Here is a 19,768-nt window from a genome sequence, read left to right as displayed (position 1 = left end):
CTTCCACCTTAAACTAGATAAAGAAGAGCAAATTAAAGCATCCAAGCATAACCATAAAGAATGAAATAGTAAAGATAAGCATGGAAACTAACAAAAGAGAAAATGATAGAACAATAGAGAAAATCAATGATACCAGTAGATGGTTCTTTGAAAAATTAATAAAATTGATAAAATTCTAGGCAGACTGATCTAAGTAAAAAAGAGGGAAAGTAGAAATTACCAATATTGTAAATACACAAAGGACATCAGCACAAATCTTACAAATATTAAAAGGATAATAAGAGACTATTTTGAGCAACTTAATGCCAATAAATTAGTCAATTTAGGGAGGTGGACTTGGCCCAGTGGTTAGGGCATCCGCCTACCACATGGGAGGTCCACGGTTCAAACCCCGGGCCTCCTTGACCCGTGTGGAGCTGGCCCATGTGCAGTGCTGATGCGCGCAAGGAGTGCTGTGCCATGCAGGGGTGTCCCCCACATAGGGGAGCCCCACGTGCAAGGAGTGCGCCCCGTAAGGAGAGCTGCCCAGCGCGAAAGAAAGCGCAGCCTGCCCAGGAATGGCGCCGCATACGTGGAGAGCTGACACAACAAGATGACGCAACAACAACAACAAAAAAGAAACACAGATTCCCGGTGCCGTTGATAAGGATAGAAGCGGTCACAGAAGAACATGCAGCAAATGGACACAGCGAGCAGACAACGGGGCAGGGGGGGTGCGGTGGGGGGAGGGGAGAGAAATAAATAAAAAATAAATCTTTAAAAAAAAATTAGTCAACTTAGATGGAATAAACAACTTCCTTGAAAGACGTGAATTACTAATACTGATTCAAGAAGTAATAGAAAATCTTAACAGCCTTCTATCTATTGAAGAAATTAAATTGGTAATTTTAGAAATTCCAGCAAAGAAAATACTAGGCCCAGATGGCTTCATTGGAGAATTCTATCAAATATTTAAGGAAGAAGTAATACCAATCCTACATGAACTTTAAAACAGAGGGAGGGCTAGTACTTCCCAGCTCATTTTATAAGGGCAGCATTACCCTGACACCTAAGCCAGACATGTTATTATAAATAAAATCACATACCAATATCCCTTATTAACATAGAGGCAAAATTGTTAATAACATATTAGCAAATAGAATCTGAAACAATAGAGAGAGGATAAAACCGAGCAGAGTTCATTCTAGGAATTCAAGGTTGGTTTGATCTTCAGAATTAATCAATGTAATTCACAGAATAAAGGAGAAAAACAAAATGATATCTATGTCAAGGGTCCGCAAGACCACATCCAGATTCAATGATTCACTAGGACTTACAGAACTCAACACACAGTCATACACATGCTAAAGTTTATTATGGTGAAAAAATATAAAGCAGAATCGCAAAGGGAAAAAGCACAGGGGGCAAAGTCTGGAGGAAACCAAGTGCAAACTTCCTAGCATCATCTCCCAGTGGAGACACATAGAATGAGCTTAATCCTCAAGCAACGAATTGGCACAACAAATGTAAAAGGTTATCTACAAGGAAGCTCACTGGGGACTCAGTGTCTAGCATTTTTACTGTGAGCTGGTCGTGTAGGCACCCTCTGCCTGGCATGTATCCAAATTTCAGACCCAAAAAGGAAAACAGGTGTTTAGCAGAAACCGGTTTATTTGTACAGAGTTTAAGCACAGTGAGCCTCTCTTACCATTTTTAAGAATGGTGGGAACCCTCCCTAAATCTAAGTTCCTAGATGCCAGCCAAAGGCCAAATTTGCAAGCAGGACTTTCTAAGGATAGAAAACTCAGACCTGCTATGTTAACTCTTTTCAGTACAATATCAGAAGAAATGCAAAAAAAAAAAAACAAAAACAAAAAAAAAGCTTTTGGTAAAATTTAATGCCCATTCATGAACACTAAGCAAACTGGGAATCTGGGAATAGAAGCAAAACGTTCTAACTTCAAGGACAATTACAAAAAACCTGCAACTAACAGCATACTCAGTGGGAAAACTGTTATTTTCCCTGAGAAGGGGAAATAAGACACGTCCACTCTCACCTCTCCTATTCAACATAGTACTGGAAGTCCTAGCCTGTGCAATAGAGGAAGGCAAAGAAATACAAGGCATACAGATTGGAAAGATGTAAAACTATTTTTATTCATGGACAACATGACCTTATAAATAGAAAATCCTAAGGAGTCTACCAAAAACTGTTATAAGTAAATAGTGAGTTTAGTAAGGTTGCAGGATACAAGGTCAATATACAAGGATCAATTGAATTTCTGTGTACTAGCAATGAATAATTAGAAATACAAATAAAAATTGCCACTTACAATAGCTTCAATAATTATGAGCTACTCAGGGATAATCTTAACAAAATATGCATAAAATGTGTATACAGAAAATGCCACAATTTTTGGAGAGAAATGAAAAAAAATTTTTTTAAAAGAAGCTTCAGATTACATAAATGTTAAATAAAAATATAGGGGGGGAAGTAGATGGGCCTCAAGCAATTGGACTCCCGTCTGCCATAGGTCTAGGGTTCGATACCCAGGGCCTCTGGGTGAAGGTAAGCTGGTCCATGTGGTGAGCTGGCCCACGCCGAGTGCCGCCCTGTGCAGGAGTGCCGGCCAACACAGAGAGCTGATGCAGCAAGATGACGCAACAAAGAGACACAGAGGAGAAACAACACGCAGTAAATGGACACAGAGAGCATACAATGGAGGGAGGGGGGAGAAATAAATAAATATTTTAAAATATATATACAGGGGATTCCATATACCCCACCTCCTACCCCTCCCACCCTTTCCCACATTAACAGTATACTTCATTAATGTGGTACATTTGTTACAATTGATGAATACATGTTGAAGCGTTGCTACTAGGCATGGACATTAGTTTACATTATAGCTTATGTTTTGCACTCCACCTTTTATAGGTTTTGACAAAATGTATAATGGCCTGTATCTATCATCACAATGTCATGCAGGACAATTCCAGTGTCCCCAAAATGACCCCATGTTGCACCTATTTGTCCCTCTCCCTCCCCTTAGAACCTCTGGTGGAGAGAAATTTTTAAAGATATAAATAAATTGGAAGATAACCATTTTCATAATGGGAGGACTCAATATTTTTAACATGTCAATTATTTCCAAATTTGTTTGTAGATACAATGCAGCCCTAATTACAATTCCAGAAAGCTTTTTGTAGAAATTGACAAGCTGATCCTAAAATTTATATGGAAATGCAAAGGGCCTACAAAAGTCTGAATGATTTGGAAAATCAAGAACAAAGTTGGAGGACTTATATTATCTGATTTCAAGATTTTTTTTTTTTTTAAAGATTTATTTATTTATTTAATTTCCCCCCCCCTCCCCTGGTTGTCTGTTCTTGGTGTCTATTTGCTGCGTCTTGTTTCTTTGTCTGCTTCTGTTGTCGTCAGCGGCACGGGAAGTGTGGGCGGCGCCATTCCTGGGCAGGCTGCTCTTTCTTTCTCACGCTGGGCGGCTTTCCTCACGGGCGCACTCCTTGCGCGTGGGGCTCCCCCACACGGGGGACACCCTGCGTGGCACGGCACTCCTTGCACGCATCAGCACTGCGCATGGCCAGCTCCACACGGGTCAAGGAGGCCCGGGGTTTGAACCACGGACCTCCCATATGGTAGACGGACGCCCTAACCACTGGGCCAAAGTCCGTTTCCCCAAGATTTAATATAGGGAAGCGACGTGGCTCAACTGATAGAGTATCCATCTACCACATGGAGGGTCTGGGGTTCGGACCCCAGGGCCTCCTGACCTGTGTGATGAGCTGGTCCACACGCAGTGCTGCAGCACACAAGTAGTGCCGTGCAATGCAGGGGCACCCTTGTGCCTCACATGCAAGGAGTGTGCCCTGCAAGGAGAGCTGCCCTGCATGAAAAAAGCACAGCCTGCCCAGGAGTGGTGCCGCACACATGGAGAGCTGATGCAGCAAGATGATGCAACAAAAAAGAGACGCGGTTTCCCAGTGCTGCCAGATAATGCAAGTGTATGCAGAAGAACACGCAGCAAATGGATACAGAGAGCAGACAATGGGAGGGAAGAGGAGAGAAATAAAATCTAAAAAAAAAAAAGATTTAATATAAAGCTACAGTAATCAAGACAATGTGGTATTGGTGTAATGTTAGGCATATAGATCAATGGAACAGTATAGAGTGTACTAAAATAGACCCATGTACTTATGGCCAATTGGTATTTTCTTTTTAAATTTCATTATTAGAGAAATTGTGGGTTTACAGAACAATCAGGCATAAAATAACAGGATTCCCATATACCACCCCACCACTATTGGTATGGAATATTTGTTACCATTCATGATAGCACAATTTTATATTTGTAATATTAATTAAATTTCATGGGTTTAACTTGGGATTCACTATGTAGTATAGTTTTTTAATAGTTTTAATTGTTACCATATATATAATCTAACATTTCCCCTTATTATCATATTCAGATACATATTTCAGTGCTATTAATTACATTCACAATGTTGTGCTACCATCACCACCATCCATTACTAATAATTTCCATCATTCCAAATAGGAATGCTGTACATATTAAGCCTCAACTTCCCATTCCTTATCCCCACCCTGTCCCCTGGTAATCTATTTTCTAGATTCTGGCTCTATAACTTTTTTTACTCTAATTGTTTCAAATTAGTGAGATCATGTATTTGTCCTTTTGCAGCTGGCTTATTTCACTCATCTTGATGTCTTCAGGGTTCATACATGTGGTTGCATGTATCAGGACTTCATTCCTTTTTATAGCTGAAAAATATTTCATTGTATGTATATACCACATTTTATTTATCCATTCATCCATTGCTGGACACTTGGGTTGCTTCATCTTTTGGCAATTGTTAATAATACCGCTATGAACATCGGTGTGCAAATATCTTTCGAGCCCCTGCCTTCAATTCTTTGAGGTATACTCCTAGTAGCAGGATTGCTGGGTCATATGGTAGTTCTATACTTAACTATCTGAGGAACTGCCAAATTGTCTTCCACAACAGCTGTACCATTTTACATTGCCATCAGCAATGAATGAGCCTTCCTGTTTCTCTGAATCCTCTCCAATACTTGTTATTTTCAGATTTTTTAATAGCAGCCATTCTAATGGGTGTATGAAATGCTATCTCATTGTGGTTTTGATTAGCATTTTCCTGATGGCTAATGACTTTGAGCATCTTTTCATATGCTTTCTGGTCATTTGTATATCTTCTTTGGAGTGATGTTTGTTCAAGTCTTTTGCCCATTTTTAAATTGTGCTGTTTGTTTTTTTGTTGTTAAGTTGAAGGATTTTAATATATACTTAATATGTATTTTATAAGTTATGTGGTTTCCAAATATTTTCTCGCATTGTTAGGCTGTCTTTTTACTTTCATGATAAATATATATCTTCATATATTGTGTGCCCCCAAAAACTAGATTTATCATTACTTTTTATGCATTTGCATTTTAGCACCTGTAGGAAGTAAGAAGTGAAGTTGCATACCAAAGAATACAATACATTAATACTGGCATTTATAATCACTAAAATGGTTGCCTTTACTGCAGGTCTCTGTTTCATTAAGCTGCTTTGAACCACTGTCTAGTGTCCTTTCATTCAGTCTGAAGAAATCCCTTTAGCATTGTTTGTAGGGAAGGTCTAGTGATGGTGTACTCCCTCAGCTTTTCTTTACTTGAGAATGTCTTAATCTCTCCCTTATTTTTGAAAAAGAATCTCACCAGGTTATAAAACTCTTGGCTGGCAATTCTTTTCCTTCAGCACTTTAAGTATTTCAACCCACTGCCTTCTTGCCTCCTTGATTTCTGATGGGAAATCGGCACTCAATCTTAATAGGGCTCCCTTGTATGTTACATGTTGCTTTTCTCTTGCAGCTTTCAGAATCATCTCCTTGTCTTTTGTATTTGACAGTGTAATATCAAATATATGATGGGGTGTGTTTTCCTCTGTGCTAATACTGTTTGGTGTTCTCTGAGCTTCTCAGATGTGCATATCCATGTCTTTTGCTGATTTGGGGAAGAGTGTTTTCATTATTTCTTTGACTATTCCTTCTGCCCCTTTCTCACTTTCTTCTCCATTTGGGATTTCCCTAATGCATATTTTGGTGTGCTTGATGGTGTCCCATAGCTATCTTAGGCTATTTTCACTTTTAATATTTCTTTTTCTTCTGCTACTCAGCCTGACTAATTTCAAGTGTCTTGTCTTCAAGTTCACTGATTCTTCTACCAGCTCCAAACTGCTCTTGAAACCTTCCTGGGCATTTTTCATTTCAGTTATAGTGGTCTTTAATTTCAATAGTTCTGTTTTGTTCCTTTTTATTTCAATAGTTCTGTTTTGTTCCTTTCTGTCTTTTTACTTAGGTTCTCATGGTGTTCATTCACTGTTTTCCTGATATCCTGTAGTTTTCTCTGTACTTTCCTTCATCTCCTTAAGCATTTTTAAGACAATTTTTTGAAGGCGTTGGTATGTCCACATTCTTGTTGGTGTTTATTTTATTTTTTTATCCTCTTCCTTTGGATGGGCCATCATTTCTTATTTCTTTGTCTAGTACTCTTTTGTTGCACATTATATTTGTTTTTTTAACTTATGTTTTAAAGAAGTTTTTGATTCCAGAAAAGTTACGTCAAATATACAGGGGATTCCCATATACCCCATCACACCCCCACTCACATTTTCCCCTATTAATAACATCTTTCGTTAGTGTGATACATTTGTTACAATTGATGAACAAACATTGAAGCACTGCTACTAACCATGGCCTATAGTTTACATTATGGTTTATACTTTGAACCATAAAATTTTATAGGTTTTGACAAAATATATAGCGGCCTGTATCAATCATTGCAATACCATGAGGAACAATTCCAATGTCCCCAAAAATGACTCATGTTCCACCTATTCTTCCCTCCCTGTCCCCTCAGAACCTCTGGATGCTCGAGTTATTAATTTCTCTGAGTCTTAGGGCTCTCACCTGAGAGATGGAGTTAAAGGGGATTGCATGCATCGCTTTGTACCCAAATGAATTAATGTATGGAAAGAACTTAATATAGCGGAGCATGAAAGATGCTTAATGTTAGCTCTTGTTATCATATTATTATTATATTTTCTTTCTTTCTTTTTTTTTTTTTTTTTTTTTTTTTTGAGGTACTTGGGGCCAGGAGTTGAACCCAGGACTTCCTGTTTGGGAAGCTAGCACTCAACCACTGGGCCACACTGGCTTCCTTGAGTTAGTTTTCCTGTCTGTTTTGCTTGTTGTTTGCTTTTGTTTATTCAGGAGGCACCAGGAACTGAATGGGGCCCCCCATGTGGGAGGCAGGTGTGCGAGTGCTTGAGCCACATCCCTTATTATTATCTTTAATGTTAAAACGTATACAGCAATCCTCAGTGGTTCTGCCCATGGCTACACTAAGATTAAATCCTTTTCCTTCTTCACTCACATCTGCCGGCAGCACACTGTACATTTTAATATTTAAAAATTTAACTCTGGGATGTCTGTTTGTTGCTTTTGTAACCAGCTGGTGATAAGACAGAGCTTTTCTTGAGCCTCAGCTCTCCAATCAGGAAGGTCTGCCCAGGGTGACAGCTGGGCCTCTGTCTTGCTCATTAGTTGTTTTGGAGCTCCTCTGTTTATAGGAGTTCGGTTGTCCCTTCTGTTTCCCAGTGGACAAACCTCCCTCTTCTGGGTACCTGAAGCTAGCAGACCTTTGTCCCAGACTGTCAGCTGCTATAGTTTTTCTCATTCCTTTCATTTTCTCACGCTGCTTTTGCCTGGAAGGCAAGTTCTGGGAGGACTTTCCCAATTTGATCTTTCCTAGCCAAAACAGGGCCAGGAACCCACAAAGGGGGTGCAGACCAGCTCCCAGAGTGCCCTGTGGAGGGGTCAGGAAGGGCGCCAACACCTTTCCTGATGGCTCCCAAAGCTGAGCTTTCCTGGCCTCCAGGAAATGCAGCACTTCAGCTGACTTCTCTCGCAGCTCTCGTGAAGTGCTGTGTCTTTGAATCTCCACCACCTTCACCCCTGTCCGGGGAGGGCTGAAACAATGGCTGCCACCACCTTTGTCCAGGCGTGCTGAAGTAATAGCTACCCTCAGAGCTGGGAACCAGCGACCGAAATGATCCAAGTTCGCTAATCAAAAGCCGTGATCAGTGATCAGCCATGTACACCCCTGTTCTTGGGGAAGCAGGTTTTTATGTCCTTTTCTGTCAGCAAAGCTAGCCAGGGTCTGGACCCCACGGGAGTCTGCTGCAAGAGCGGGGGATGGGCACTGGTAGCTGCCACGTGGAGAGAGCGGTTTACAGTTCTTTACCGTAATTTATCAGCCTCTTTCTCCCGTTCTTCCCTGGATGCCATACAGTGTTCTTTTGGCTTCTGGAATTTCAAAATAGTTATTTCAGACAGTTCCTGCCTGTTGAATAGTTGTTTTGGTGGAAGGACTGAGTCCTGGAGCATCTTACTCTGCCATCTTCCCCAGAAGTCATCACAAATCTGGGTCAATTGATTTTTTAAAAAACAAAATTTTATTGAAGTATATAATTCATACACGAACATAAATAAACAATAAGTGTACAGTAAAAGTTGTGAGCTTACAAAACAAACATGTGTATCATCATACAGGGCTCCCATATATCACCCTACTACCAACATCTTGAATTGTTCTAAGACTTTTTTTACAAACTATGAAAGAGCACTGTCAAAATATGGTCAATTGATTTTTATAATGCAATAGGAAAAACACAAGTCATAGAATGGCTAAAATTGAAAAACAAAAACAAAAGCATAACAACAGCAAGTATTGGTAAGAATGTGGAGTAACTGGAACGCTCATACAGCGTTGAGAGTAATATAACATGGTATGACCACTTTGGAAAACAGCATGAAAGTTTCTTTTAAAGTTAAACATACAGTTATCACACAGGAACTCCACTTGTGAGTGTTTATTCAAGAGCAGTGAAAACCTAGGTCCACACAGAGACTTGTACACAAATGTTCATGGTGTCTTTATTCATAAATAATAGCTGAAGAACTAGAAACAATCCAAATGTCCATCCACAGGTGAATGGATAAATAAATTGTGATGTATCCATTCAGTGAAATATTACTTTGGAATACAAAGGAACAAATTATTTATATGCACAACATAGATGAATTTTTTTTAAATAGCAAAAATTTTTTATTAGCTCTTTTTAAAAAGATAAATAGATCACACAAAACATTACATTAAAAAACATAAGGGAAGCGGCTGTGGCTCAATCAGATGAGCTCCCATCTACCATATGGGAGACCCTGGCTTCGTGTCCTGAGGCCTCCTTGTGAAGGCAGTCTTGCCCGCATGCTGCAGAGCGCCACCTGGCCCACAGGCGCCATGGAGTGCCGCCTGGCCCGGAAGTGCCGCAGAGCACTGCCCAGCCCACAGGCACCACAGAGAGCCAACTCAGCAAGGTGACGCAACCAAAAAAAGAGAGACAAGCGAAAACACAAAAGAGTGCACAGCAAATGGACACAGTGAGCAGACAGCAAGCAAGCTGCAAAGGGGGAGGGGAAATAAATAAGTACAGACACAGAAGAATGCACAGCGAATGGACACAGAGAGCAGACAGCACGCAAAAAGTCACAAAGGGGGGCAGGATAAAAAAAAAATAGAAGGTTTCCATATACCCCACTACCCATCCCCACTCCTGCTCCTCCCACATCAACATCCCCTTTCATCAGTGAGGCACATTCATTGCGTTTGGTGAATACACCCTGGAGCACTGCCACACCGCATGGACCACAGTTTACATTGTAGTTCACACCCTCCCACAATCCATCCAGTGGGGTATGGCAGGATAAAAAATGTCCTGCATCTGTCCCTGCAGTATCATTCAGAACAACTCCAAGTCCCGAAAATGCCCCATATCTCACCTCTTCCTCCCTCTCCCTGCCCTCAGCAACTCCACATCACTGTCTCCACATCAATGCTACAATTTCTCCCATTGCTAGAGTCACAACATTTCTATAGTACAATACCAGCAAGTGCACTCCAATCCATATTATACTCCTCCATCCTGTGGACCCTGGGATGGTGATGTCCACTCCACCTCTAAATCGAGAGGGGGCTTAGATCCCACGTGGCTGATAGATGCAATTCTCCTGCTTGCCGTTGTAGACACTCTCGTCCCCTGGTGTGGTGGTTACCTTCCTGTCAGCTGACCTGGGTACATCCAACGAACCAGAGAGTAGGTGTTGCAACTCTGCTGAGGCTCAGGGTCCAGCTGACACAACACCACATAGATGAATTTTTAAAACATGCTGAGTAAAGGATGCCAGGCACAAAAGAGTGCATTCTGTATGACTCCGTTTATTAATACATGAAACTCCTCCAGGGAAGACAAATCAAATCTATCATAATAGAAAGAAGATCACTGGTTGCCTTGATCCAGGGATGGTTGGTTGGGACTTACTGGAGTGGGACACAGGGAACCTTCTGGTTTGATGGAACTGTTCTATATCTTAGCTGTGATGGTGGTCACACGGATGTGTACATTTATCAAGATGCATCAAGTCATACTCCAAGAGCGTGTACATTTCATTTTATATAAATTATATCTCCATAATGCTTATCTGAAAGGCAAATCAGGGGAGGTTGATAGGGAGCAGGAATGGTTCAGTTTTAAGTAGGAGGGTCATGGACAGCCTCACAGTGAGGGTGATGTTTGAGCAAGAAGTGCAGGAAGTGAAAGAGTGAGTCATGTAGATCCTTGGGAGAAGACTCTTCCAGACAGAGGAAACAGCAAGGGCAAAGACCCTGAGGTGGGAGCATTGGCATTTTTGAGGAGCAGGGCGGACGTCAATGTGGTTGTTGCTGCATGAGTAAGAGGGTGAGTAGTCAACGGTGAGTTAGGAAAGAGAGAGAGATGTGGATTAGGGCTGTGTAGGCTGTTGTAAGGATGTTGGCTTTTGCTTTTGTGACACGGGAAGATGTTAAAGAACTTGGAGCTGAGAAGGGACATGCTCTGACTACCATTTTTAATAGGCATACTCAGTCTGCATGGGGAGAATTGACTGTAAGGAACCAAATGGTGAAGAAGAGACCGTGTGGGAGGCGATCTCAGAATTCCAGGTGAGAGATGATGGATGGAGAGTTGTAGAGGGTGGTAGAAATGAAGTTGATAAAATGTGGTCAGATTTTAGTATGTTTTGAAGATAAATTCCACACAGTTTCCTGAGAGATTAGATGTGGGAGAGAGAGAAAAAGAATTATCAAGGATAAGTCCGAGGCTGTTGACCTGAGCAGTCTGAAGATGGAATAGCCCTTTGCTGAGATGGGAAAACTTAGAACAGCCTTGCAGGGGAGATCAGGAGGTTGATTTTTGACATTAGGTGTCAGCTGCCTGAAAGATGACCCAGTGGAGATGCTGAGTAGACAGTTTGGACCTCAGAGAGAGGTATGGGCTGGAGGTATAAACATGTGAGTCCTGGACCTATAGAGAATGTTTAAGCCATAACACTAGGGGAGAATTTTCAAAGGGTATGATTGTTCTCAAGATTAGAAGTCCTGAGATTGAATTTTGGGGCCCTCTGACCTTCAGAAACCAGGGAGCTAAGGAGGAGCCAGTAAGAAGACAGAAACAGAGGTGCTAGGGGATTAGGATGAAACTAGTGAGGCCAAGTGTGAAAGACGTTTCAAGGAGGAGGGAGTGATCCCCTGTATTACACACTATTGATAGGCTAGTGAAATGAACATTGAGAATTGACCATTGGACTTAGCAGTGTGCAATTATTAGTAATCTTGACAAAGCGTTACTCTCCTCTGGTCTCGTAGCGCTGACTATTCTCCCTCATTCTCACTCCCTTTCCTCCACCTGCTCTTTAATGTGAGTGGTCTCCATCATCCGGTCCTCAGTTCCCACTGCTCTCAAGTCTTCATGCTGTCCCTGACTCCCACAATTTCCATTCATTGGGCACCCTGGTAATCCCTAAACCTTATTTCTAGTTTTAACTGCTCCACAGAGCTCTAAACCACATATCCGTCCCTACTCGACATTGCCACCTAGATGTTTTAGAAGAGCCCTGTACTTCAGACCTGTACTTCCTCTTACAGTCACAACTGCGTTTGAAGGTATCACCATCCCACGATGCACCTAAATCATTTTCAGCTGCTCCCTCTGTCCCCCCCCCCCCCCCAATATCTAGTTACCAAGTTTTGCCATTTTTCTCTTACAAGTCTTTCAAAGATAATGTTTTTATTTTGGGGTTGTGGATGGTGGATAATATACTTCCATGTTTTTATCTTTGGTAATTCCAAGTTCTTATATAAAGAACCAAGCCTGAGGGGCCAGTAGGTTTCTAGAAGCAGGGAGCAGAGGACTCTTAATATGATGTAGAGAAAATCTCTTCCACAAAGGAAAGGGGGGAGCCTGTGCCTTCTAGCCCCAAGGGCTTGCGAGATGGAGAAAGGAAAGGGTTAAGGGTGAAGAGGTCAGTTTTTCATTTCTCCTCTCTTGTGGTGAAGCCTTGAGGTCACAGTACAAACCTAGACTAGTACTGAGGGGCCTGGAATACAGCAAAGGTAATGGCCAACTTTCCAGGGGTGGCCTGGAGCAAACTCCAGGCACAGCCACATTCTGTGTGGTCCAAGTCCATCGTGACACAGAAATTTAATGCTTGATTAGCAGAAGGAAGTAGCAAGACAAATGGGCCTGGTGTAGAGTTCTTCGTTCCCCACAGCTGCCGTGTTGCCAGGGAACAGAGGTCCTCACAGACGAGCTCTCTTGAGAAATCCCAGCAGTGCCAAGAGACTCCGGAGCCTGACAGGGGCCAAAAACAGAATAAGGGGCTGCCATGTTTATAGTTTCACCATGGAGCCTCAATGGCTGGGCCTGTCTGGTGCTGGCAGTGAGTGTCTGGGGACTGCCGTCTCTCAGCAGATGCCAGGGCACATGAGCTTCCCTTTGGCAGAGACCAGCAAGGACAGAGGACAAGGTAAGATCCATGGAACCTTCTCTAGCTGCCGTGAGGCTCATGCAAGCCCTCACCATTCACCCAAACACCATCTTAGAGAGGAACAGGGCAAAAGGGAGATGCATGGGGAACGGGGAAGGAATCCCAAAGATCCAGAATTTATGTAAAGACATGTCATCTGAAAGACACTGTTTTAGTAGGAAAAGGCTACAATCCTATGATTTGGTTAATTTGTCCTGTTACCTTGTCCTCAAAATTCCCTGCTCCTGGCACAGTGTGCAACACATTATAGATGTTTGGTAAATGCTTAAGTGTTGAATGAATAATGTAAACATTGGGGGGAGATATTTGTGTATTAATTCATTGAGCAATAAGGTCGTGAGCACCTCCTGCTTGCCAGTTACTGTGCTAGGCCTGGGTCTAAAAGGTAGAAGGAATGGGCAGAGGCCCAGCACTTGGGGGCTTTGCAGTCTAGCATGAAAGCTCCACAACAGGTAAGTGAGCAAGCAAATTTACATCCATCCTGATAAATGGCCTTGAGGATAAGAGCAAGGTATAATGGCAGAAAAGACTCCAGATTAGTAGTCCTGTGAGTCCTGGAAGATGATATTAAGACCTGAAAGGGAAGAAAGAACCAGCATAAACTGGGACAAAGAACTTTCCAGAAAAAGGAACCTGCAAAAACCAAGATTCCGGCGTGAGAGAAAGACTTGGGGCTTTCGAGATTGGGAGGAAAGCAGGACTGTGGGGCTCTGTAGAGTAAGGGGGGAGCAGATCCTGAGGAGGCTGGAGACAGAGGAAGGCTCTGGAGGATAAGGGCCTCGCAGTTTGGATTATATTCCCAGTGCAATGGGAAGACACCAGGGGTCTTAGGCGGAGATATGATATAATCCTATTAAACTGCGTAAAGTTGTGATTTGTAAGAGAGATGATGTTTTACCCCTATCTGCTCCCCCCACCGCCTTCATACGCCTACCCCCTCCCTGTTTATTCCTTGGTGCTGGGCTCACTGGCCTTACAGGATTTTGACTGAGCTGTGCCTCACCCTTTTGCTCTTAATGGATTTACAGGCATTTGCCCACCATTTCCCTCTAAATGGAACACGTTTTCCTTCTTTCTTTGCCTACTTAGCGCCTGTCATGCTTCAAATCCTCAGCTCAATGACCATTTTTTCTATCCCTGACCTCTGTATTGCCTTGTTTTAGCCCTCAAAGCACCCTGGGCCTCCCCCTGCCAGCACAGACCTTGGCTGGAATTTTACACTGTTTGTGTGCACCTTTGATCAATCACTATCTCCCCCACAGACCATAGGCCCTAAAAGGCATGGATCATGTTTCATTTTTGGTAAATACTTTTGAATGAATGAATAATTTCTAAAAGACAGGATTTTAAAGGTATTTTCATTTCTCAAAGTTGGACCATGTGAAAGGGTTTAGATCATATTGATTATAAGCAATATGGTACTTACTTTAAGTCAGCCTTATTTTCCTTCAGTGGCCTTAAGGGGGGAAATTACATGTGAAATAATTGCTTGACAGAACCAGCACTTTGAGATTTGGCGCAGTTTTCTGAATGCGCACAGAGCAGAAACATTGCAGCTTAAAGCCCTGTCATATCCAGGAAGCTAGAAGAGCCACTGCAGCAGGGGGTTGAATTGGGAAGGATTAAATAAATACTTTCAGGCCCACAGTAAACAGTCTTCAAACAAACTCCCCAGGCTTCATGCCAGTGTTCCTATAATCGATTTTTCTTCTGCTCTTAACTTATTATAATTTTAAAAAGTCATGGAGGGAAGCGGTTGTGGCTCAACTGATAGAGTATCCACTTACCATATGGAGGGTCCAGGGTTAGATACCCAGGGCCTCCTGACCCCTGTGGTGAGCTGGCCCACGCACAGTGCTGCCATGTGCAAGGAGTGCCATGCAACGCAGTGGTGGCTGTCATGCCTGCCTTTTATTGGTATCACCATCACAACTCATGTTCTCTAGCCATTTGCCATCCTTCAGTGGGGATGTTTCCTCTTTCTCTCAGGGTTTGAAACTGTCTACAGAATAATGAAGTCCAAAGATGGTAAGAAAGAGCATGCTAGGTAAGGGAAATTCTGATTAGACAGAAGGTGGAAGCTGGGATCTTTCCAGGAGGGCAAGAGAGAAAGTCAAAGACCTTGCCTGGGACACTCAGGGACAAAGTGCCCTCTGTCTTCTGGGCCCAGTTGTTCTACCTTTTTAGACACAGGTCAAAATCATGTCTGACTTCACAGCTTGATGTGCAGCTGAGTCACACATTCTAAATCATCTAATGCTATATTGTCATTTACTGGTAGATTTCATGGCAGCAAGTAATTATAGTTTGTATTGCCCATATTCAAGCACAAAGGCAACTGCTTCATTAGTTTCTTGTAGTTATTGGTTATTAAAGATGGAATCTGTTATTTCAGTATTTATCAAGAACTTCATAATGTGCTAAGCTCTTATTATGATCACCAAATAAAGGAATAGCATGAAGAAGCAGTGTGGCCATGGTTACCTGGACATTTTAAGGCAATGAGGACCAATTGCAAGGGTAGTATGAGAGGTTAGAAAAAGAGTAGATGAGCATCATGTGGGTAAGTATAAGGTACATACGTTTAAGGAAATATAATCTACACTATATTTAGAAGAAAGACACAGTCCCAAGGTGTTGGTTATAACTCAGGAAAGAGATCTATAAATCATAGTAACCAAGGCAAACAAAATTTGAGTATCATCTGGAGGTATGTTAGAGGCATACAAATTATATTTTCAAACTGTTAAATAAATATATTTTCACGTATGTTCTAGCCCTCAAAACAAATGCCAAAATGACCTTTTTAAAACGTAATTCTTTCTGTTTTCCCTGAATCAAGACTTTCAGGCCATGTAAAGTATCTTGTTTCCAGTACAAGTCACCTTGATGGGAAGGCCGTAGTTGACTAATAAATGAATTATCTAGTCCGGTGGCAATCATCTATTTTCCATGAAGTCATCAGGAAAAAGAAAAATGTTTTGGCATTTTTTTATCATTTAAAATTAAATAGATTTGTGACCCATAGAAAATATGTAGACTTTTAAAATTTAGATTATCTACTTAATTAAGTAATGAAATGTGATTGAGAAAAATAGAGCTGTATTATTAATATCTGGGAACATTGATGCATAGCAAATGAAGGATTTTTGTAATTGTTTTAATCCAGAAATTAGATCTTGGCCTGTAGTGACAAGAATTGATCTACATGTTCTGTAGAACTGATTCAGCCTGTAGTAGTCTAGATTATCAGCTCTGACCATCACTAGTGAACCACTCCTCTCCCCCTTCCCCCACCTTCTATCAAAACAGCAGTGTAATCTAAAATAAGACAATTAATGACTGGTACAGATGTAATAATACTTCAGCCATATTGTATATGTAACCATTATATCTATATAACCATAACATACATTTGGGAATTAAAACATGCTATAATAGCAGGGTCATTTATAATTTATTCATTAAATATGTGAGTTCATGCCATGTGTCAGGCATTGTACAAGATGGGCAAAAAGGAGTAAGTGTTATGATCAAAATAACAGATAATACCAAGTGTTGGCAAGGATGTGGAAAAACTGGAACCCTCATCTATTGCTGGTAGGGCTGTAAAATGGTGCAGCTACTTTGGGAAATAATCTGGTATTTCCTCAGAAAGTTAAACATGAAGTTATCATATGACCCAGCAATTCTACTCCTAGGTATATACCCAAAATAAATGAAAACATACATCCTTGCAAAAACTTGTGCATAAATGTTCATAGTAGCATTATGCATAATGACCAGGAGATAAAAACAACCCAGATGGCCATTGACTGATGAATGGATAAGTAAAATGTGGTGTACACATGCAATGGAATATTTTTCAACCATAAAATGAATGAACTACTAATTCATCCCATGATGTAGATGAACCCTAAAAAATACTATGCTAAGTGAAAGAAATCAGTCACAAAAGACCATCTATTTTAAGATTCCATTTTTATTAAATGTCCAGAAAAAGCAAATCTATATATAGAGAAAGTAGATTAGTGATTATCTAGGGATGGATAATGGGTTTCTTTGTGGGGTGATAAAATATTGTAAAATTAATTGTGGTGATATTGCACAACTCTATGAATGTACTAAAAGCCATTGAATTGTACATGTTGTATGGGTGAACTGTGTGATATGTGAACCATATCTTAGTAAAACTACTGTTTAAAAAATCCAATTGCTAGATAAAAGGAGTACGTAAAACAGTCAGGATCCCTGCCTTAATGGAGCTCATCAAGAAGATAGAAACTAAACAAATAAACATGAAAATAAATCATTGTAATTCAGATCAGTTAGTCTGAGGGCTGACTCCTCAGGAGCAATAATAAAGTCAGAGGACATGAAATAATGTCTTTGGTATATATAAATAAAATAATTTTCAATGTATAATTGTCTCTCTAGTGAAACTGCCTTTCAAGAGTGAATGTAAAATAAATATTTTTTTCCCCAGGCAACAAATACTGAGTTTACCACTTTAAAACCTGCACTAAAGGAACTTCTAAAAGAATGTGCTGGAAAACGGATTTGGCTCAACTGATAGAGCATCTGCCTACCATATGGAATGTCCAGGGTTCAAACCCAGGGCCTCCTGACCCATGTGGTAAGCTGGCCCACACACAGCGCTGATGCACGCAAGGAGTGCCGTGCCACACAGGGGTGTCCCCCGTGTAGGGGAGCCCCACGCACAAGGAGTGCACCCCGTATGGAGAGCCGCCCTGCATGAAGAAAGCGCAGCCCAGAAGCGGCGCCACACACATGAAGAGGTGATGCAGCAAGATGACACAACAAAAAGAGACACAGATTCTCAGTGCTGCTGACAAGAATACAAGCGGACACAGAAGAACACAGAGCGAATGGACACAGAGAGCAGACAACTGCAGAGGCGGGGGATGGGGAGAGAAATAAATAAATAAACCTTTAAAAAAAGAAAAAAAGAATGTGCTTCCAGCAGAAGAAAAGCAACCTCATATGGAAGGTATGAGATGTAAGAGGGAATGGTGAGCAAGGGAAGTAGTAAATATGTGGGCAAATCTAAACAAATATTGATTCTATAGAGTAAAAATAAGATCTTATTTGTGGGATTTTTTAAAATCCCTAAATTATTGGGCAAGAATAACTTTTAATTTGCTAAAGAAATGATTAGAATAAAAACATTTTAAAGTTTTTGTGCTATGTGTAAGGAGAGTAAAGCTACTGATTAACTTTAAATTTTGTTAAATTCAGTATGCACCTTAAATTTTAAGGGTAACCACTAAAAAGATTAGAAACAAAATGGTCTTGAAACCAAAAGGAGGGGAAGCAAATTTGGCTCAACTGATAGAGCATCCACCTGCCACATGGGAGGTTCAGGGTTCAAACCCAGGGCCTCCTGACCCATGTGATGAGCTGGCTCATGCACAGTGCTGATGCGCACAAGGAGTGCCGTGCCACACAGGGGTGTACCCCGTGTTGGGGAGCCCCACGTGTGAGGAGTGCACCCAGTAAGGAGAGCTGTCCCATGCAACAAAAGTGCAGCCTGTCCAGGAGTGGCGCCGCACACATGGAGGGCTGACGCAACAAGATGACGCAACAAAAAGAGACACAGATTACCGGTGCTGCTGACAAGAATACAAGCGGACACAGAGGAGCACACAGCAAATGGACACAGAGAGCAGACAACTGGGGGAGGGAAGGGGAGAGAAATAAATAAATAATCCAAAAAGAAACCAGAAGAAGGGATACAAGATATAATGAGGGGGGAAAAAACACCACTCAAATCCAAAGAAGGCAAGAAAGGAAAAAAGAACATAGAAAAAGAGAAACAACTAGAAAGCACAAAAGAAAATGGTAGAAGAAATCCAAATATATCAATTATCAAAATAAATGTAAATGGACTAAGCTCTCCAGTTAAAAGGCAAAGATTGTCACAATAAATTTTCTTATAAACCCATCTATTTTCTGTATTCAAGAACTTATTGGGAAACGGACTTTGGCCCAGTGGTTAGGGCGTCCGTCTACCACATGGGAGGTCCGCGGTTCAAGCCCCGGGCCTCCTTGACCCATGTGGAGCTGGCCCATGCGCAGTGCTGATGCGCACAAGGAGTGCCGTGCCACATAGGGGTGTCCCCCGCGTAGGGGAGCCCCAGGCGCAAGGAGTGCTCCCATAAAGAGAGCCACCCAGCGCGAAGGAGGGAGCAGCCTGCGGAGGAATGGCGCCGCCCACACTTCCCGTGCTGCTGAAGCGGACAAAGAAACAAAGAAACAAGACGCAGCAAAAAGACACAGAAAACAGACAACCGGGGGAGGGGAGGGGAATTAAATAAATAAAAAAATAAATCTTTAAAAAAAAAAAAAAAGAACTTATTTACAACATACATACACAGAATGTTGAAAAAAAAGAATGAAAAAATAGAATCTATGGAACTTTATATAAAAAAATTTCAACGTACTGGTCCATATAGTAGGTCTCAGCAAATTTTAAATTTATTATGATCAGTCCATTTTCTGAGCACAATATAAATTAAGTTATAAATGAATAACAAAACTGTATATGAAATATCCCATACTTTTAGAAGTCAAAAAAGTTTAATATGTTAGTCTAAAGTTAAACAGAAATTAGGAATCATTAAGAATGAATGATGATACTTGTTACATATCAGAACTGGAGGAACCTTGCTAAAGCAATCATTAGAATAAAAATTTTAGCCTTAATCACTTACATTTGAAAAAAGGAAACTTTTAATTAATG

The 19,768-nt window shown here is 41.2% G+C and overlaps 1 long non-coding RNA gene across 1 annotated transcript; it reads left to right on the top strand.

The window, feature by feature from the left end:
* The first annotated feature begins 12,418 nt into the window (after positions 1 to 12,418).
* LOC111763504 (uncharacterized) lies at positions 12,419 to 18,865 on the top strand. The gene is made up of 2 exons (XR_002796367.3): positions 12,419 to 12,984; positions 17,492 to 18,865. It is a non-coding gene; the product is annotated as an uncharacterized lncRNA (long non-coding RNA).
* The last annotated feature ends 903 nt before the right edge of the window (positions 18,866 to 19,768 follow it).

The sequence above is a fragment of the Dasypus novemcinctus genome, chromosome 9 (assembly GCF_030445035.2).
Source record: "Dasypus novemcinctus isolate mDasNov1 chromosome 9, mDasNov1.1.hap2, whole genome shotgun sequence".
In the NCBI taxonomy this organism is placed as follows: Eukaryota; Metazoa; Chordata; class Mammalia; order Cingulata; family Dasypodidae; genus Dasypus; species Dasypus novemcinctus.
Note: the sequence above shows the minus strand (reverse complement) of the source record. Positions and strands in the feature narration are given on the sequence as shown.